The sequence below is a fragment of the Leopardus geoffroyi genome, chromosome D1, assembly GCF_018350155.1.
Source record: "Leopardus geoffroyi isolate Oge1 chromosome D1, O.geoffroyi_Oge1_pat1.0, whole genome shotgun sequence".
Classification (NCBI taxonomy): Eukaryota; Metazoa; Chordata; class Mammalia; order Carnivora; family Felidae; genus Leopardus; species Leopardus geoffroyi.
The window spans coordinates 84,650,059-84,671,964 of record NC_059329.1 but is presented as its reverse complement, the minus strand read 5'-3'; the positions used below and the strand labels follow the sequence as shown (position 1 = coordinate 84,671,964).

At 38.4% G+C, this 21,906-nt stretch overlaps 1 long non-coding RNA gene across 1 annotated transcript in view; it reads left to right on the top strand.

The window, feature by feature from the left end:
• Positions 1-18,847, top strand: part of LOC123601533 — a 200,844-nt gene extending 181,997 nt beyond the window's left edge. The window contains exons 3-5 of the long non-coding RNA XR_006714151.1: positions 7,062-7,205; positions 15,396-15,532; positions 16,225-18,847. This is a non-coding gene — a long non-coding RNA (uncharacterized LOC123601533). The remainder of the gene's footprint in view (positions 1-7,061; positions 7,206-15,395; positions 15,533-16,224) is intronic.
• Positions 18,848-21,906: the final 3,059 nt, after the last annotated feature.

The window sequence follows — 21,906 nt, the reverse complement described above, 5'->3', positions numbered from 1 at the left end:
TGTGTTTGTGTTTGTGTGTGTGCGTGTACATGTGTGTTTTAGTTGGTACTCAGTGTTTAAAATGAATAAGTGAATGAATGAAAAATTGAATTTATGAATAAAATTAGTAGGAAGGCACAACTGAGATTTTAAGTAGAAAGTAGGAAGGTAGTGAGATGGAAGCCTGGGACAAGTTGGATATTCTCAGATAGTTTTAAATCAGTATTAGGGAGCACCAATCTGCTTACCTATGAGGCTGGTCTTGATCAGAAGGTAACCAACCTCTTGGGGCACCTGGGTGGCTCAGTTGGTTGGGTGACCGACTTCAGCTCAGGTCATGATCGCACAGTTTGTGAGTTCGAGCCCTGCGTCGGGCTCTGTGCTGACAGCTCAGAGTCTGGAGCCTGCTTCAGATTCTGTGTCTCCCCCTCTCTCTACCCCTCCCCTGATCACACTTTGTGTCTCTCTGTCTCTCTATAATAAATAAACATTAAAAAAAAAAAGGTAACCAACCTCTTGATTCCTATTGACTTCAATTTGCAGGCTGTAGCTATTGAAGAATCTAATATGATATTTATTTATTTTCTCCCAGTGACTCTGGGAGAGAAATCATTTTACAGAAATAAGTTGATATCTCAAGGGGATAAACAAGGATTTAAAATGGTATTTCAGACATATTAATCAGAGTAAGTCCTGTGCCCTCCAGAAACTAGAGAGGGGACCCTGAAACAGTTAATAGGTACTGCTCCTCATTTCTTGAATCTTTTAGTTGAGTTATCAAGTTATTTGGGTTTTTCTCCACATCCTTTCCAGATCTGGTCTCCTTGTCAATTAAAGGAACAGCAGGATATCTGGTACTGTCAAACATCTCAATAACCAAGCATACATTCAGAGCTGACTCTGAATTTGGCAACATGTTGCACATTGCTTAGAACTATTGCAATGTGGACCCTTGGTGTGTGTGTGTGTGTGGGGGCATGTGTACATTTCTTTCCTTCTTCTCCTCTTCTATCCTCCATAACAGTGGTAAACACTGTTCAAATCTCACTGCAGATCTTTTCTCAAAATTATCCTGTAAGGAAGGTACAGTTGCTGTTGTGATTTTGCAGATGAGAAAACTGTAGTACAGTGAAGTTAAAATATCTTGCTTTAGGTCAGAGTGGTTAGCTGGGGTTCAAACCCATACAGTCTGACTCTAAATCCAAGGCTTTTAACTATTATTTTAAATACTAATCTGATTCGATCAGAATTTAGGATTCTGATTGGGCTTTATTTAATAATGGGTGCTGTCACTGCCTCATTATAGGTTAAAAATCCATGAACTTGTAAGTGTGACTCTCTCATTCTCTTGATTTACATGTAGCAGAAGTTAAAGTTAAGTCTGTGTGATAGGATGCTTGGTATTCTCTCTCTCTTTCTCTCTCTCTGCCTTCTCTTATATGCATGTGAAACTCTCATTGACTCAGTCTTGGAAAGCTATTAGTAAATTTGGCTTTAGAAGAGCTTCTTCTTCAGAAGCCTTCCTCTTAGGTTTGAGTTTCATGCCAAGGCCCAATTACTAGATGGGTTTACGTTTGGTATAAGGAACCAAGCCCAGCTATAAATAAGATGTGTATCTATTTGTTATCATCCTTGTTAGCAATATATCTTTTAGAGTCCTGAGGAAGAGGAACAAATGTCTGGACCAAGAGTAAAATGGGAACATCTTCTATGTCCCCTAATCATGATATCTTTTAAAACCCCAGCATTAACACTAAGCAATATATTTAATGCGAATATACTTAAAGCAGTTAGAAAATGACATGAGATAATGTGTGTTTAATGGTTATGTTGTATAGAAAAGGCTAAACTTCTCATGTGAGTTCATAGGAAGAATTAACTATTGATTAAATTTAGAAGGAAAGGATTAATTGGAAAAGTAGGATATGACCTAACAGGGCTTGGTTATAGGAAGAAGGAAGATGATATGGCATATCAGGCAAGGGAACAGCTTGGAGGTAGAAACAAGCATGGTAAGTAGAAGAATCACTGAGAAGATTGCTCTCTCTCACCCTTATCTTCAGGACAGTTGAAATTGGCTGTGAATATTATGGGCAACATTAAAGCCTGTGCCATGGAATTTATATTTTAAGTAATATGTAATAAAGAGTCATGGTGGAAATATTCTACAGGAAAGGTCAATCTGGTAGAGGTGGGAAAAATGGACATGAAAGGGCAGAGGTTCTTATAATTGGATTGGGATGGTGGGTCAGGGATGAAGACAAATGGGATGGAGGCAAGAATGCAGAATGGAATGCAGATACAAATGGCATTTTGAAACAAAGGGCATGTGATAGAGTGAACACTGGTGATGAAGAATCGGCATGAGTAAAAATCGATGTCAAGTATTTTGTATTGATTATAGGTTGGGTTGGAATTTTATGCTAGTATAATAAGAAGTCCATAAATTCCGCCTTAATCCATCCAAGTCTCCTGCTTCTGAGGCCAGAGATACGAGATACGAGATACGAGATTCTGAGATACTAGAAAAGCAAGTAAGAGCAAGCAGAGTAATACTGCTATTAGCAGAGACTTCAGCTTGGAATTCCAGTGCAAAATAAGCTAGGAGGAACCACATGAAAACTTTGTAAGGCACAGAAGCAGCCTATGTATAGCTTAGATCCAAAGCAGACCAAACAGCTTCTATGTGTATTAAGTTCAGCATGAATAGGAGGTCTTACACCGATGGTATGGAAAGACCAATTCAGAGCATACCCAGTGCCAGGGAAAAAGTGCTGGTGGCTCTAGGCATGAATGAAAAAATATTCACAAAGGAGAGAAAAAAGGGTTACACAGAACAGCTCTGAGCCTTCACCCTTTTGGCCTGGTTAAATAAAGAAAAGAAACTGCAGCCTCAAAAGCAGTTAATGTTATTTCATTAGAAACTCCAGTCCTAGAAAATGTGGCCAACTCATCCTTGAATGTAACCAATTCCACTAGTTTTTGTTGAGTGTCATTTCTTGCCTTTTTTTCCTGGCACATCCATAGGGATAAATAAAGTATAGGGGTGCCATGAGAGGAGCATCATCTTAAGGCTGGTTAATTGGCAAGATAGTGGCAATGTTGATTGAGAAAGGGGACAAAGGAGGGAATTCTGTTTGGAGTGGGAGGTTGGCATATTAGACAACATCTATGAATAAGATGACATAGTACACTCAAATTGAATGACTTTGAGTGGACAGAGTTTAAAGAACATGAGATCTATTAACCACTTCTTGTCTTGAAAGGTCAGCAGGAGAAAATAGTAGATTGCAAGAATGGTGGTGGGCAGTATGGAGAGAGCAGGCTGAAGAGAACTATGGCTTCAGGCCATAGTCACCCCTGATGATTCAACAGGTAGGGCGCTGGGGGATTATGCACTCCAACCTCACTCTCCTCCAACCCTTGAATCTTTTGTTGATGTCTCCATTGGCCACTGACCATAAAATGCCTGTTCATGAAGTTCACATAGGTCAGCCTATGTGGGCACAGTAAAACATGGAGGAAGGTTCCAGAGGGGGAACCAGAAGTTTCTAATGTAGGATAGATTGTGAACTAAATGATGAAGGTGCTAATAGTTGGAAATACCTCTCAGCTAATAAGAAGAGCAGGCTTAGTGGGGTGCCTGGATGGCTCAGTTGGTTAAGCATCCGACTCTTGGTTTCAACTTAGGTCATGATCTTATGGTTTCATGAGTTTGAGTCCCACATCAGGCTCCACACTGAGAGTGCAGAGCCTTCTTAGGATTCTCTGTCTTCCTCTCTCTGCCCTCCCCAACTTGCACTGTCTTTGTGTCTCTCAAAATAAATGAATAAACTTAAAAAAAAAGAACAGGCTTAGTGATAGAAATTTGAGGTACAACTTATGGAATGTTTAATCAGGAAGAAAATAAAGAATTTTTACTAAATACTTATTATGTACTGGGCATAGTACTAGGCATTTTCATATGTTACCTCACTTATTCTTCACAATAACTCTATAAAAGAAGAATTAACATTCTGAGAGATTTATTGGTTCATGGGTCTCAAACTGGCAGCTCACGGGCTGAGCATCTGTGTTTTATTAGGCCTGCATGTTGCTTTAAAAGTCAGAAGATTTCACATAAAAATACAGGTTTCTGGCTTCTCTGGAAAAATCAGAAGATTTGGCAACAGCAAACTTACATTCCTGCAACCTAGAATTGTGTGGTAACTTTCCTCTTTAGATTGGACATGAACTTTGGCACATTACCCACCACTCCTTATTTGTGTTGAAACTTCCAGATTAATTAATTGAAATTATCTGCCAAGTATTTTAATTTGCAGCTCTGATCTACGACCTCTTATTTTATAGATGAATAAATTAAGTCATGGAGAAATCAGATGACTTGTACAAAATTTCATAGCTAGATAATGCCAAAGTCAGCCTTAGGACTTAAGTCCTAGGCTTCTGCATCATGATATCTATGAAATGTGAAAGTTGATTACTATAAATTTTATGATAATCAAAGCAGGGTGGTGCTGGCTTAAAAACTGAAAAATACATCAGAACAAAATAGAATCCAGAAATTAAACTGCACATATACGGTCAACTGATTTTCAACAAATGTGCCAAGGCAATACAATGGGGAGAGGAAAATCTTTTCAACAAGTGGTGCTTGAACAACTGGGCTAAACACATGGAAAAAAGTAACATCAACCCTACCTCTCACTCTACACACAAATTAATTCAAGATGGATCATGAAATGTAAAAGCTAAAATTATAAAGCTTCTCGAAGCAAACATAGGAGCCTGCCTTTGTGACTTGGAAAAAGCAAAAATTTATTGGAGAGGAAACAATATGCAACAACCATAACATAAAATGAGTATTTAGAAGAATGGATGCACTTCTTGTCTGAGAGAAGAGGGTCAGGAGTGCTTAGTATGGGGATATGAGAAACCTGAGGCATTGAAGAAGCAGCAAGAGGTAAATAAAAATTGTTGGCAGAACTACGGTGAGAGGTTAGGATGTTCTGAATCTTTCCCAAGGCTCCAATAACAGCCTATTTAATTTGGGTCTATAAAATTTATTTGGAAACTTACTAAAAGCCTCTTCTCTTAGGCTTCAGGAAACTAATGATTCAGATTACTGAAGCTATTTCTTTTTAAAATTTTGAACCTCTCAGAGTCTGTCTTTAATTCTCTGTCTATGTTCTGAATCTTTTTTTCCTCCCCAGTCTTTGTCACACCAGGGTTTCTGGCCTTGGCCACCAAACTCCGTTAAGGCAATAGCTCCACACAGCGTTGGTTTAAAACAACCCTGTGTGTATAATGCAGTGGAAACTGCACTCAGAAACACCCATAGTCTTTTTTTCCTGATTGGATCAGTTTGTGACATACAAAAAAAGGTGAGTACAAAGTCGAATGAGGTTGTTTTTCATTTCCCCCTTGCCATTTGGATACCCCTTTTCAGCTGTGTAAGCAGACATTGGGTTTCCTAATGGTGCAAGTTTCCTCTTTTCCCTCCTGAAATGTTCACTTTAGTGAATTATTGTATTCTTGATTCCTTTGTGGCAGCTGTTCGTTTTTCTGTGTCATATAAGAGATTAAAAGTAGAGTTCTTCCAAACTAACATGAAAAAAAGCAGACAAATACAGAGAACAAACTGGTGGTTGCCTGAAGGGAGGTAGGTGAGGGGATGGGTGAAATAAAGGGAATAGGTACAAAATTCCCATAATAAAATGACTAAATCACATAGATTTAATTGTAAATAAATATTGTAATAAGGCTGTGTGGTGACAGATGGTAACTACACTTATGGTAAGCATTGAGTAATATATAGAATTGTCAAATCAAATGTTGTACACCTGAAACTAGCATCACATTGTATGTTAATTATACTTCAATTAAAAAAATAAATTAAAAAAGGGTAGAGTTCTTTTTGGATTTGGTGCTCTGCTTCTGAAAAAGTATATTAACAAAAACTTATTTTTAAAATTTTTTTGTTCTCCTATTGCTTCGAAAATATACTAGTTTTTTTTTTTTTTAGTAGAACAAATCTACCATTTCCATTTATAAGCCACCTTCTGTTTTCTTAATATAATTTCTTGTTCTGATCCTAAATTTGCTCTCTTTATTGTCTATTCCTTAGATGTTATCATTTCTGTGTTTATTATGCCTTGAAGATTTTTTCCCTGTCTTTTATGCCCTGAAGGTTAGTGAATATTTGAATTTGGGCAGCAAGATGATGACCACCATATAATCTTCTTTTCAACTTCATTTCCTTTTTTAATTACTTTTTTGAAGATGGAAACTTACCTTAGTTCCTTGGAGGAACTAGAACAGCCAAATGGGAGTTCAGCTCCTAGGGGAAAAAGAATGTAAGAACACAGAATAGCACACTTGGCATGTGTATGTTCCCGAAACAGCCTTGTGCACAGCTCACCTGCTATCTTCACAAAACGGCTCTTAGCTGTGGTCATGTAAAATATGTCTTCTGATGAACAACTTAGAAGATACAAAACCAGCTGTGTACTGTCAGCCTTTTCTCATTGTAGAACAGGTTGAAGAAAACATGAACTGTATAAGCAAGGACTATGGATCTAACACAGTGACATTTAAATGCTGGAACTTTCTGTAGGGAGGGTTTCTGTGTCTGTTGATGCTTGAGTCTTCTATTTGAGCTCTTCTATAGAGCTACTATTACTGTTGTCATTTGAAGTCACAGAACAGCTTAGGATGTCAAGGAAAATGCAGATGACACTTAGGAGGAACTTGTGAATTTGCAAACAGAAGCAGACCAAGCAGCAAATATAGCTGCTACCCTCCCTCAAAATTTCTCCAGGTTCTGTTCTCCCTCATCATCTAAGACATTGTTCCCTAGTTTTGATAAGGTGATATACTATACTTCTTTCTTTATTATATATTTTTAAATATTAAGATAATATCACAGAAAATTTGGAAAACAGGAAATGATTAATAAGCAAAAAGTATTACCTATGAATTTGCAGTGGGTTGCAGGCTCTGTAATACTGAGTACTTTAGACACAGTTTGCCATTTTGTCATGACAACTGCTATGAGGTTTGGTATTATCCTTGTGTTACAGATGGGGCTGAGAAAATCAAATAACATGAATGACTTCTGCCACTGGTCAAGCACAGGAACTGACATCAAAAGCGAGTCTGTTGGGCACTGAAGCACATGTCCTTTCTTCTCTTGCTGGGCTTCCTCATGGCTTGTTGGTCCAAGAGTAAGTGAATATGCTGACTTCTATGGTTACGAGTGAGGACAGTTAGATACATGAAGCGGACTTTCTGGGAGTTGCAGCAAAGATGCCTTGACCTTTTTCTGAGCAGGGGATGATAACATGATGGAAGGAAAGTTCTGGGAAGATGAATGTCTCATGCCATTATGCAAGATGGACTGGGAAAGAGTGACTAGATGCAAGAACGCTAGGTGGGGAGGCTGTGGCTGTGATCCAGGTATGACTCCATAAGGGTCTCAGCTAAGCGTTTTATTACTTTACACAGTTTTCACTTTCTCTTTAGAGGTCACTGCAGTTTTCACAAGGATAATATTTCTCTGAGACATACCATTTTGGATCTACTTTGGTTCCAATTTTTTTTTTTTTCTAATATGTTCTCTGGCCTTAGGGTGACCGCAAGTGAAATACAGTCTCTTAGCCACTCTTTTTTTTTTTTTTTTAATTCCTTGATCCCACTCATTCTTTAAGCCTGTTCAGGTCACTAATTAGAACACAAGAGACTCCTTTTTAGCATAGGCTGAGCCCCTCGTCCTCAGCCTAATAAGCCCTTTGTAGTTGGAGGTGGAAGTGTTTGGAGACTACCAAAGGAAGTTATTTTCTATTATGACTGAGACCCAGTGTCTATGCTGCCTTGGAAATTGTGTAACAGAGCTCGGTTCCTTTCACTGGGGGTCTGGGTCCTGGGCATCCTCTCTGCCATCCCCAACCACTCTTCCTAGCATTGCTGTATAGTATCAACTGGATGCCTCTGGGAGCTCAGGGCTGCAGCAGGCTAGCAGAATCCCCTCCTATTTCTCTCCTTTCCAGACTCTAATTCAGAAGCCCCATTTACCTGCAGAGAATGGCAGGTTGTCTGTCCGCTGGCAGCCTGAAGCTATACTTTTTCTGTCTGGTTGTATCAGTGCTCATTATTTGCTGTTCTGTTTAGCTGAGTATTATGCGGAAACTTTGAGATGTTGTGGGGAATCAGCCAAGTCTTAACATATCTAGGAGTTGCCGATTCCACACAGCTGTTTCCCAGCTTCACATTGGTTAGAGCCCACAAGCCCAAGTGCCTGCATCTCATCGGAAACATGAACGTTAGGTTGAAAATATCTTATACATTTGGTAAAGTATGAAGTTCCAGTCAGACTACATCTCTTCGTTGCTCTTCATACAGTCTCTCTTTTCTGCCACCATTGACTGCTAATGTTTTATCAAGGTGGAATCAGATATATTAAAGTAAGAATCACAGAAATTTGGGGAGGAAAACAGTATCCCTTTGAAATGCCTTTTAGGAACTTATAAATCTCTATTCTTTGCAAGTAGCCTTCTCTTCTTCCTCCTCCTTTTCCTCCTTCTCTTTCTCCTTCTCCTTCATGGATTCTATGCCTTTCCACATGACTGCCCTCTGGCATAATTATAGGGTCCCCTGAAAGTCTTCAAATTCTGGAGACACTGAAAAAATCCCATATTTTACAATTCCTTGCCCATTATATTATAAATGAGGCCAGTAAAGTTAGCTCCCTCTAGAGGTGTCCACTTGCAAATGTTGATCTACCAGGTGAGCTGGGGATTAGAAGCTACCAGAATTGATGCTACTGAAGGCAGAATCCTCATCTCCAACAACTTTGGGGAATCCCATAATGGTGTCTGATGGGCATGGATTCAAATGAGTTAGCAGGAGATATAGCAGATGTAGGGCTGAAAGTAAGCAAGACTGGTATGCCCATTTCAACATGTAAGGAAAAAATACTGCTCATTCCCTGTCCAATTCTAAGGTCTGGTTCCCCCTCCAGTGTCAATGGCTCCATATACAAAATTTACCGCAGACATAGGAATTAAGTTAAGGTTTTGGAAAAGAGTTTCATTAAGTCTTCAGGAAGATGGACTTTTGCCCTTGGGTCTAGGGCTTAGTTACAGTATGTGTTTTTTCTCTCATGATGGTCTAGATGTAGGAGACATACACACACAAACACTTTAATACATAAAACTGTCCAACTTGGAAAAAGGAATCTTGATTCCTTCATTCCTGAAAAAAGAGGTTCAGTTACCAGTGCTCCCAGCTTAGTCTGCTCAAGTAATTACAATGAACATCAGTATCATTCTCTGACTAATGCCAGTCTCAGTCACCATTCTGGGTCCGTTTCTTTCCAAATACACACTTCTGAGAGGACCAAATATGAGCTTAGTGAGGAGAAGTAAAATTGTTGAAAGGAAAACACTGAGGGTATGGCCCAAGCATATCAAAATGAACAAAGTAAGCAAGTGACTTAGCCTATGAGACACTTTCTCTGTTTCTTCTTTTCACATACATGTGAATAGGCACTTGGGTCTTGGTCTCACTGTCATGTTGTCATTATGGAAGTTTCTTTTGTTATTTGCTCTGAAATATGATTTGACTTCTCATCAGTAGAAGGAACTTCAGTGGGGTTAGGTTATAGACAGAAAGGCCCCTCCACCAGGTGGTTCATTTGGTCTGTACCGGTCCTCCAAGAGACCCAGCCCAAATTCATATCATGGCCACCTTCCTGGTGACTAACTTTATACTGGGCCTCTAATAGGGCTAGCAAATAGGCTTCACCTTATTTTCTGGCTGTAATTGACTAGGAGTGACTGTGTGGTATGATATTCGGAGAAAAATTCTGAAACTACGTCCAGGCTCAGAGCAAATGAATTCATGGTTGATATGAAATTCCTGTCATAAGCACAGGTCAAGGGTAGTGTTAGCTTAGATGTCAAGTATTCACCATCCTAGAACATCTTGTCCCTCTTTGAAATGACCTCTAGTACATGCTACATCTAGTTTCATATCCAGATTTTTCATTCAGTTGTTCTGTAAACTTACTAGGAACCTCCCAGAGTAATCGTGACAGCTACCACCTATATAGTGCTTATTATGTATTATTATGATCTAAACATTTTACATAAATTTACTCTTCACTACAACCCTGTTTCACTATCACCTCTGTTTTAAAGGTTAGGAAACTGAGGCACAGAAAGTTTAAGAAAATTGTCGAGGTCATAATTGGTATGTGGCAGACTCAGAATTTAAACCCAGGCAGTATGGTCCCACATGTAAACACTACTCTGTGCTATTTCTCTTACTAGTGCAATAGTATTCTGATCTCTCCAAGGGACCTATCCCCTCACACACATCAAGGAGCCAACTTTAATAACTCTCTCTCTCTCCCTCCATTCCTCTCCTCTTTCTCCCTCTCCTCCTCTGTCTCCTTTTCTTTTCTCCATCCCTCTTCCCTCTCCTCCTTTCCTCCCTCCCTCCCTTTTCTTTTTAGAGAGAAGCAAAGAGATACATACAAACTACAAGACATCTCAACAATTGATTTCATTTTTTCCTGTTGGACTTCCATTAACACTACTTTCTAAGGCTCATGTTGTTCTAATGTTAAAGTGCATATAATAAGTTTATAAATTATATGAGAGTGAAAGGGGAAATGGTCTAATAAGGATAGATTCAGAATCCTGGGTAGAGAGAGGAGAGGAAAAGGGGAGTAAAATAAAAGAGCAGAGTCAAGGCAAAGTAATTGGGTAAGTAGTAGAATATTGCCATTTCTGGAATTAGACAATTTAGGTTATAAAATTAATTAAGTGATCAATCAAGTATTTTGTGTCTACTATGTATCAGGCATAGAGCAGAGCACTGGAGATAAAAAGGTGGTTAAGACATAGTTCCTTTATCTAAGAGCTGTATGTTTATCACAAGGAAATAAATATGTGGAAACAAACTAAACTTTATGAGTTAGCCTCCTGGTCCTGGCTTCTCTCTGCTCCCTGCCCATTCTTACCCTGGGAGGATGGGTGACTTTTTGGTCTGGAATTGCTTGTGTGTGGCTGAGTCCCTACTGGGATCTTCTTGGTGTCTGTCTGCCTGGAAAGAGCATGCATTCTTGTATGCTGTCTGGGCCAGGTTTAGTGGGATAGATCCTGCCCCTGAGAACTAGGCATGCCATTTCCCATCTCTGTCTGTGACTAGCTGCATAAGGTGACTTTTTAGGTACAGTATTAATAAGACCATTTTTGCCACACATAAGCCATGTGTTCCTATCCAATTTTAAATAGCAATGAAGCTAACATTTTAGTTACCATCTGTACCCCTATTCCTAACTTTCAATTACATCTGAACTCACAGGGGCCTATTTTTTGGACATCCTCAAGCCTCAACAGCTTACATAATGCTCCTAGGATTTTAGTGAACCCCAGAAGTCCCTCATCTCCACCATTATAAGAATGGGCTGAGGAGATTGATTCAACCCCGGCCTAGCAATATCCTCACTGCCAAGGAGAAGCAAGTAATAGTTTATGATTCATGGACTGATTGGCAATCACTATCAGGATTACCAGAAACTCATCTGGAATGTTTTGTAAAGCTTAAAAAAAACATTTAGCATGTGTTTCACTGTTTTTAGTAGCTTGTCAACACCCTAGAAACTGAGTTTCTAGTTGACAAAACCCTGAGTATGAGTGTGCACTGAATTAGGGTAACACCCAGAGAGTGCATACTTGGTACATTGTAGAGGAGGGAAGGGCTGTCATAGCTTTTCTCACTGACCTGTCTTCTCTTTGTAAGCTCATTTGTCACTCAAGAAACATTTGGGGCATCATAATCATGGAGAAGTCCTCCCTGCTCCCCTATTCCACAACACTCTGCGAGTGTTATTCCACAACACTCTGCGATATAATGCTATGGCATAGGGTCCTGATTGTGTGTTATCTTGTCTACATTACCAGAGGGTAAACTCTCATAGGGCAGAAATTGTGGCATGTCCACCTTTGTGTTGGCCCTCAAGATGTAATTATAGAAAGGAAGAAGCATGCTAATTTAGTTTGAAGCATCTTCAACCGGGATGGAAGTAGGTATCCAAAGGAGATAGGAGCAGAAGAGATAACCAGAACTTTGGAAAATGGACATCAAATGACACAGGATAAAATGTATGGGTATGTGTGGGGGACAGAATCAGAATTTAATTCATTTTCTTCACCAGTTCAGGTCTGGCATTTGCTGAGTACAATATGTAGAATGAGAACACTGTGGCCAGTATGAATAAGTTAATTCCAGTAACAGTAGTGTTAGTTGTGATGAATCCACATGACTAAATGTACCAAACAAGAACCTCCAAGAACAGTAGGTATAGGTTTGGGTATGGGTATATGGCTATGGGATGTAAGAACTTGAAAAAGCTTTGGAGTGGAGGATGGTGTTAAAAAAGAAAGAAAGAAAGAAAGAAAGAAAGAAAGAAAGAAAGAAAGAAAGAAAGAAAGAAAGAAAGAAAGAAAGAAAGAAAGAAAGAGAAAGAAAGAAAGAAAACAAAAAACCCAGCTCAAGATGGAGTCATTTGCCTCTCAAGACAGCAAACCAAGATTTAATTACAATTTCAACCTACCCCAGTAATGTGGCCTTTTAAAAGTCACTCTGAAATTTCCTGATCTGTGATAGTGAGGTCATCTGTGTGATAAATAAACAAACAAATCAACCAACAAACAAAAACCTCTGTCATGTCCTTCCCCTCCAAAAGGAGATGTCCTGGCCTGAACAACCCTTTTCTTTTCTCTTGCTAATTAATAGCTTCCTTGCCCCGCTGTCCTGCCTATAAAAACTTTCCATTTTGTACAACTCCTCAAAACACCTCTGTAAGCTCATTCATTATTTTTGCTGAATGGGATGCTACCTGATCATGATTGCTTAAAAAAGCCAATTAGATCTTCAAATTTATTGGATTGAATTTTGTTTTTTTTAAACAATGGATACCAGACCTATAAAGAGGGATGAAAAACTTAGGCTTTCTTAGCATGAAGAAAAACAGGAGTGGGTGGTAACAATGTCTCTAAAATACATGAAGATTTATTCTGTGGGCTGTAGAATCCACAAGGTATATGTGGCTTGATATGTTACTCTACAAACACTCTCAACATTTACCCTTGAGAGGGTTTAAGTGAAGTATTTTCACATCTATTTTGTAATACACATTATTGACTGAGTTAAAGAAGGGAATGGAAACTTGTGGTATATGGAACTTGATTTCATGTGGAACAGTTGAAATGACTGGCTGACTTAGTTGATTACAAAAGGGCATAATTTAGCTTGGGTGCTGAGCTACTGTGACCCAGGTAGATAGTAAATGGTTGATGCAGGTGATATGAAGGATTGAGTGACTATGAGAACTTTAAGGAAAAAAACAATCACCCAGTGTAGAAAGAGAAAAATAAATGGAAAATGAAAAATAAAAAACAGTGAAAACAAAAAATTAAATACCACCCACAAGGTAGTATTGTTAACATGCAAAGGACAACATAGTCTAGAAACTAAATTTTTAATGATTATCAATGACTTCTTATGAGGTCATAGAAACTATAGGCTTATAAAACCTTCACATCTTAAGAATTATTTCCCTCAAACAAATCGATAATGTCAGCAACTCCAAAATCCAATTATCAGAAAGTTGAGCCAATTTTATTCCCTTTGGCCTTGAGCAGTCACTGTTTCTTTGAGTGTATATTGTTGAGGCCTTTCTTCATCCCTCTGACAATGCTCCCTCATCATTGTCTCAGCCTGTTCCTTAACAATGGTCATTTATTGAGTGTACAACATATAGGCCTATGCTAAGTACTTGTGCTCATCAGTTTGTTAGTCTCCATATTGTGCTATTGTTCGTGCATTTTAACAGATTAGGAAAGTGAAGCTCAGAGAAGCTAAGAATTCATCCAACGAGAAGAAATTATCAAGGAGCTAAGCTGGATTCAAGCCTAAATCTATTTGACTCAGGATCTGTATTTCTAAAACATAAAATTATGCCACTCCCATACTTGGTCTCATGCCAGCACTTACAGGACTGCTTTCACTCTACCACAGCTAGATTCTGGAGGAAGCCAAAGGAGATGGACAGCCACTGATAGTGTCTGTTGCACTAAGCATCCGGGCAAGCACTTGGCATTATCTGAGTTTTAATGTCTTGCCAATCTGTTGGCTATAAAACAATATCTTATGGTGGTTTTATTCTCATTTCTCTGATTACTAATGAAACTGACCCCTCTGGATACATCTGTTGCCCATTATTTGTGTTTCATGTGAAATGCCCATTTTTATCTTTGGCCCATGTTTTATTAGATGTTTTAAAATTTTTTCCTACTTATTTTTAGGACTTCTTTGTTCATTCTTAATATGTGGCAGAAAAAAACAAGCTGTTGATCAAACCTATTTTTCTTCCACAATGGGCATACAGCTACAGCTATATGGGCATACAGCTATTCCCATCCTCCTTCTCAGTTAGATGAGGTTGTGCCTGACTTGTGATGAATAGAATGTAGGAAGAAGCAAGGCATATCAGTCGTCAAGCCTGTCCCAGAAAAGCCTTCCTTGTGATCTGCTATTCTTTGTCTTCCTCTGTCTTCCAGTTAGGCACTGATGACCAGGTAGATCTTAGAAGCCAAGTATTGAAGATAGCAGAGCCTTCCACAGCCTGGGGTTCCTGAATGACTGAGTTAAAGGAAACCTTCCCAAGCACAGACAAGAGTTTACATGAGCAAGAAATTAACTGCTTTTCTGTGATTCTGCCTTGATTTCAAGATTTACCAGTTAAAGTAATAGCTGATCTTCATAGAGGATGCTGACCTTTTTCAAATTACATAAGGTGCAGATATCCTGGATTGGAACATATGGTTTATGCATATGGCAAAAATGGTCTCATTAATATTGCAACTAAAAAGTCACTTTATCTACTTAGTCATGGACAGAGCTGGAAGACTATAGGCCTGGTTCATAGGAGCAAGACATACCCCAATACATCTATTCATGGCCCAGAGTGCAGATCAAAATACAGTTGACTTTTGATCAGTTTGGGGGTTAGGGGACTCAACCCTCCACACAGTAGAAAATCCACATGTAACTTTTGACTCTTCAAAAACTTATATAGCCTAATGTTGACTGGAAGCTTTACCAATAACATAAACAGCTAACACATATTTTGTATGTTATATGTACAATAAACATAAGATATTGTAAGATATAGTAATATCTTACAATAAAATAAGCTAGGTAAAAGAAAATGTTAAGAAAATCATAAGGAAGATAAAATACATTTACAGTAGTGTACTGTATCTATTGAAAAGAATTTGTGTGTAAGTGCACTTTGCTGTTCAAACTCATGTTGTTCAAGGGTCAACTATATGTATTTTTTCTAGGCAGACAATACCAAGAAGATCCTAGAAGAGGCTAAGCCACATAGGATGCAATTCCAAACTGAAAAGTCACTCTTTCCAGGAGAAGAGTGGGCAGTGGGCAGAGAGAAGCCAGGACCAGGAGACTAATTCTGATAGAGGTACGTCTAAAAACATTTAAAGATCAATACAGATAGAAAAGTAAAAACATTTTTTTTTTTTAGAACAGGGCATTATTAAGCTAAGATCATTAATGACAATAGTAGTTAGGAGTGTGGTCTTTGAAGTCACACATAACTGGATTCAAATCTGAATTTTGTCAGTTACTATTTGTGTGACCTTGGAAAGATTACTTGCTTTATTTCAGCCTCCGTTTCCACATCTGTAAAGTGAGAGTGACGTGGTATGTACATTGTTACAATTGTTTCAAGACTCAAATGAGGTTTAAAAAGTACAGGACACTTAGCACAGTATCTATACATGGTAGGAACTTCATGAATGGTGGCTATTATTATTTTCAGTTGTAGGTCAGTTTAAATGAGATAATATATGTGAAAAATATTTTGTAAATGAAAATACTCTGGCTATATGCTCTTGGAACACTTTTTCCTGCCTCCATAAAAAGCACTTTTGACTCTTTCACAATCTAGTTGTTAGATTAGTCTTGCCTTACCAGCTGGTGGGCCTAGGACTCTGATGCAGACTGTGGTTCAAGAGGAGGGAGCAGGTATAAGTTGGACTCTGCTACATGTCAGGGCCCAAAGGACCATTGAGGACATCCAGGAGATAGTAGAAGAGAGGGGCAAAAATAGGTACTAGAACTAATAAGACTATATAATTGGTTACATTCCAGAATGTGTTGGTGTTGCCTTTGGAATAGGCCAATGAAAGCATGTGAAGATTTTTGAGGCATCAATGAAAAGAGCTTGGATCCCTAATTTTGGGCATGGACAGAAAGGGAACTCTACCACACACCTTTGTCTACTTGTTTTCCTCTAACACCACACATTCAAATATAGATGTCTAGTGTCCAGCCAGGACCTGAATGGGGACCATCATTATAAATATTCTTTATTCTAACCCTAGCATCTAGCCCAGTACCAAGAAATGGTGAATCAATAGTATATGATAAATCAGTACATTAATTTAAACATCAAAGACATTATGTGTTCACTTTGGTTGGACTCCTGTTTCTTAGATATTCCTAGGGCAATCCTGAATGGCAAGAGCAGAGGCAATAGAGGAAAGCAAAGGACCACAGGGTTTTGTCACTTCAACCATTAAAATGAGAGAGATGCAAGCCATAGTGAGAAAAAGAGCTATTCTAAAATACAACTGGCTCTCATACAAGAGAGTGAGCTGTGGGCAGGGTAGAAGGGAAGTGGAGGTGGAGGCAGGGTGGCATCAAGCAGAAGCTGCATGACCATGAGTTGCATTGAGGACAGTGCAGTACAGGGATGCCTGCACAGAGTCAGAGCTGGACTGTATCACCATCCCCACCCCTGGCTGAAGCAGAATTAACTGTGGATGAGATTTTCTAAAAAAAAAAAAAAAAAAAAAAAAAAAAAAAACTCATTCCTAGGCCCTCTACTTAGAAATTTTGATTTTTTTTTGAAGAAAAAAAATAGTTTTTTCTTATTATTTTGAGAGAGAGAAAGTGTGAGTCAGGGAGGGACAAAGAGAGAGGGAGGGAGGGAGAATCCCAAGCAGGCTCTGTGCTGTCAGCGCTCTATCTCACCAACCCTGAGATCATGACCCGAGCTAAAGTCCAACGCTTAACCAACTGAGCCACCCAGATGCCCCAGAAACTTTGATTTAATACATTTGAATTGTATCTAAACATCTTTGAGTTTTAATTAACATACAAAAAATGCACCCATTAAAGTGCAAAGGTTGATAAGTTTTAACATACATGCATGCACATACCTATCATAATCAAGACAGAACATTTTCATAACTACCAAAATTTCCCTTAGATTCTTTGTGGTCAGTTGTTCCCTTCCCAGTTCCAGGCCTCCAGTGATCTGCTTTTTGTCACTACAAATGAGTTTGCCTGGTCTAGATTTGATATGTGGCATCTATAGGCTGAACTGTTTTTTTTTTTTTTTTTAAATGTTTATTTTTTCGAAAGAAAGAGGGAGAGACAGAGTGCAAGTGGGGCAGGGGCAGAGAGAGAGAGAGAGGGAGTCACAGAATCTGAAGCAGGCTCCAGGCTCTGAGCTGTCAGCACAGAGCCTGACACAGGGCTCGAACCCACGAGAGATCATGCCCTGAGCCGAAGTCAGATGCTCAACCGACTGAGCTACCCAAGTGCCTCTATAGTATGAACTCTTATGTGTCTGGCGTCTTTCCTTCAGCACAATGTTTTTGAGGTTCATTCATATTTCCAGGTGTATCAGTAGTTTGTTCTTTTTTTTGCTGTGTAATATTCTATTACATAGATATTCCACAATTTATTTATGCATTAATTCATTGATAGGTATATGTGTTGTTTTGAATTTTTGCCTGTGATGAATAATATTGCCATTAACATTTCTATGCATGTCTTTGTGTGGACCTTTTCATTTCACTTGGTGAAAAACCTGGGAGTAGAATTATTACATTGTATAGTAATATCTATATAGCTTTAAAAAACTATAAGATTGTTTCCCAAAGTAGTTGTATCAGTTACAATTCCTGCCAATAATATGTGGCAATTCCAGTTGCTCTACATTCTTGCCAATACATAGCCTTGTCATTCTTTCTAATTTTATCTATTTAATTAAGTATGTAGTAGAATCTTATTGTGGTTTTAATTTTTGTTTTTCTTATGACTAATTATGTTGAACATCTTTTTGTGTGCCTGTTAGCCATTTGCATATCCATTTTTCTGATGTGTCTTTCAATCTTTTGCCCATTTTTTATTGAATTGTCTTCTTGTTAAGTTTTAAAAGTCCTTCGTATGTTCTGGGTACAAATCCTTTGTCAGATGTAAGTATTAGAAAATTTTATCCCTGCCACTGTCTTCCCTTTAAAATTTTCTTAATAGTGTTTATTATAGGCTGAATCAAATACACCGAAAATTTATATGTTGAAGTGTACTCCAAGTGCCTCAGAATGTGACAATATTTAGAGATAGGGTCTTTAAAGAAGCGATTAAATTAAAATGCAACAATTAGGGTAGATCCTATTCCAATTTGACTGGTGTCTGTACAAAAAGAGGAAATTTGGACATACATGGAGACACCTAGAAGGCACGGATACAGAGGGAAGACCATGTGAGGACACAGCAAGAAGGCAGCCATCTGCAAGCCAAGGAGAGAGGTCTCAGAAGAAATCAAAACTACTGACACCTTGATCTTGGCCTTCTAGCCTCGAGAACTGTGGGAAATAAACTTCTGTTTTTTAAGCCACCCGGTCTGTGGTATTTTGTTATGGCAGTCATAGCAAACTAACATAATATCTTTCAAAGAATAAATGTTTTCAATTTTGATGAAGTCCAGTTTATTACTTTCTTTTTATATGGTTTGTGTTTGTTGTGCTCTACCTGTGAAATCTTTTTAAACCTCAAATTTGTAAAGATTTTCTCTTGTGTTATTTTCTAAAACTTTTAGTTTTAGCTTCCACCTTTTAGTTTCATAATCTATTGAGAATTAATTTTTGCATATGGCGTGAGGTAAAGGTGGAGTTTATTTTCTGTTTCAAGTGGATATTCAGTTGTTCTAGCACCATTTGTTGCAAAGACTACCTTTTCCCTATCCAATTACTTTGGAAATCAAGAGACCATACATGTGTGGGACTTCTTGGCTCTCTATTATGTTCCATTGGTCTTTAACCAAGGGAGTGTTTTTTAATAAGTTTCATAAGTGATCCTAATGCACAGCCGAATTTTGAAACCTCTAGGATGGATGATCTCTAAGAAACCTAACTCTTTAATTCTATGAGAGCTCAGTCAACAAGTAACTACCTCTGAGTCAACACTAAAAAGGCAGGAACTGATAAAATAGATGATCTCCAAGAATCTTAAAGTATTTGTCCTCTCCCTTGGCACTTGAAGTGACTCTGGACTCAAAGCAGGTATTGATTAAAAGAGATTCTCATGTAGGCATTGAGGAGGACACTTGGGATAAGCACTCGCTGTTGTATGGAAACCAATTTATCAATAAATTATATTAAAAACAAAGAGAGAGATTCTCATGTTAAGAACTGTTGTCCAATGGTGAAAACCAAATTGGGAGCACTCTTTTTTTTTTTTTTTTTTTTAATGTCTATTTAGTTTTGAGGGAGAGAGAAAGACAGAGTGTGGGTGGGGGAGGGGCAGAGAGAGAGGGAGACACAGAAGCCAAAGCAGGCTTCAGGCTCTGAGCTGTCAGCACAGAACCTGACACAGGGCTCAAACCCATGAACTCGTGAGATCATGACCTGAGCCGAAGTGGGTTGCTGAGCCACCCAGGCACCCCAAGGGAGCACTCTTTTTTAGAAGCATCTGCTAAATGGCATTAGCGTTCATTCACAAGCATCTGTTAATTGTGGTATGTTGATACAAGCTAAAAATGGATATTATTTAGACACAGAAAGATTTTATTTCACTTAATGTAAGAGGAGGAGCAAAACAAGTCCTGGAGATAGAGGCAGATAAACAGAGGAAGTAGGAGAAATCCTAGCTCAATGTCTACCATAGACTATAGTTTTAATGGATCCAGTATCCCCAGTATGTAGAATAGTATCCAACACATATTTGATGCTGGCTGGTTAATTGAATGTGCTAAGAAAACAAAAGAAAGGGGGTTAGAAAATTTATAACAGGATCAGAGTAATAGGGTATCCAGTCAATAATACAAATATGTAAAGAAAGGGTAACAATTTAATGATGTAGTTAAGAGCAGAATCATTAGAGTCTGAAGATTCTAGGTTCAAATCCTGACCATTTAACAACACTGACCTTGAAAAAGGTATTTAATTTCTCTAAGCATTACTTTCTTCAGTGAACATTAGGATAATGGGCATTTTTTGTTGTGAACACCAAATGAGCTAAGAATTATTTCTTTGTTTTTATTTGTAGCTATAAATTCCACCCGTTAAGGATAAGGATTGTGTTCATGACCTTATTTTAGAGCATCAAAAAATGCTGGGCACTTATTTCATAAATATTTGATAAATGAGTTACAAGATATGAAATACTTAATACTGTGTTTTGCGTGTAATAAGCCCATAGTTAATAATAGCCCATGGTTATTTTTCTTTTCATTGCATTGCAGGAAGGCCAATATTACAGTCAGCTAATTCCCCATTGGTGACAGAAGCTATCTGTTATAAAAACAAACAATCCAATTAGGACTGTGGCAGTTAATGTAGGTACAATTCGTTAATGGTCCACCTCTTGATGGATATTTATAGGGTCACCAGCTTGAACTGTGTCATATGCAATTTTCATGCTGATATTTGAAATGGTCAATTATTGGTTCAAATGACATTTCTTTCAACAGGACATATTTCCATGGATGGCTGAACACTGATGAACACATTCCAAATAGAATTAGCACCACATCTTGTTTGTCTCCATTGTGGAATGTACATGAAGAGAGATATCAAAGTCTCTTCCCTAATGTATGTGTGGGCTCTAGTTTCCACAGTCATTAACAAAATTTAGAGCAAGCAGCTCATTCTGAAAGGCTAAATGGGAAGAAGCCTGCCTGTGAATAATAGCTGATGGATTCTGAAGCCTCAACTGCTTTGCAATCTCGGCTCTCACTTTGTAATTATTTATTAGCCCTTAAATAATCAGATCGGAGATAGAGGGCTCAGAGGCTTTGTAAATTCACATTACTCTTACCTAAAGGCACAAAACAGAATGTTTTCAGTGTGAATGTTTTCTTTGACAAGGTTGCACAAACATATTTTCAGTGAAATCAAAATATTTACATTCCATTCATTTTTTGTAAGTTAAACATTTGAGGATCTGCAATCCAAGGAGGGCCAAATGTTAAGCTCCATTATTCTAACAATTTATGGTGCATAGCATTTGCTGACACATACAATGGTTTTAAAGGAGTGGGCCTGCCTCACTGGTTAAGTGGGGTTAGGTAAAACAGACCCTGAATGCTGGTTGAATAGACCCAAATGCTATGATTTGAGGGCTAGCAGAACTTGGTAAAAATCTCAACCTGTTCTCTTCCCTTTCCCTTCTATACTCTTCTCAGTTTGGCTCAAGCACAAGAAATTCCTACCTTTATGTACACTTTGGCTTCAAACCTTTGAAATCTCCTACTGAAATACAGATATATTTTCTTAAAGAAGCTGGTATTTTTAAAATCACCAATTAATTATCCAATCGCAGATAACACAATTTAGTTTTTTTTTTTAAAGGCATAGGCTTTGCGGTGCCTGGGTGGCTCAGTCGGTTGGGTGTCCGAGTTCGGCTCAGGTCATGATTTTGTGGTTTGTGAGTTCAAGCCCTGTGTGGGGCTCTGTGCTGACAGCTCAGAGCCTGGAGCCTGCTTAGATTCTGTGTCTCATTCTCTCTCTGCCCCTCCCCAACTTGTGCTCTGTCTTTGTC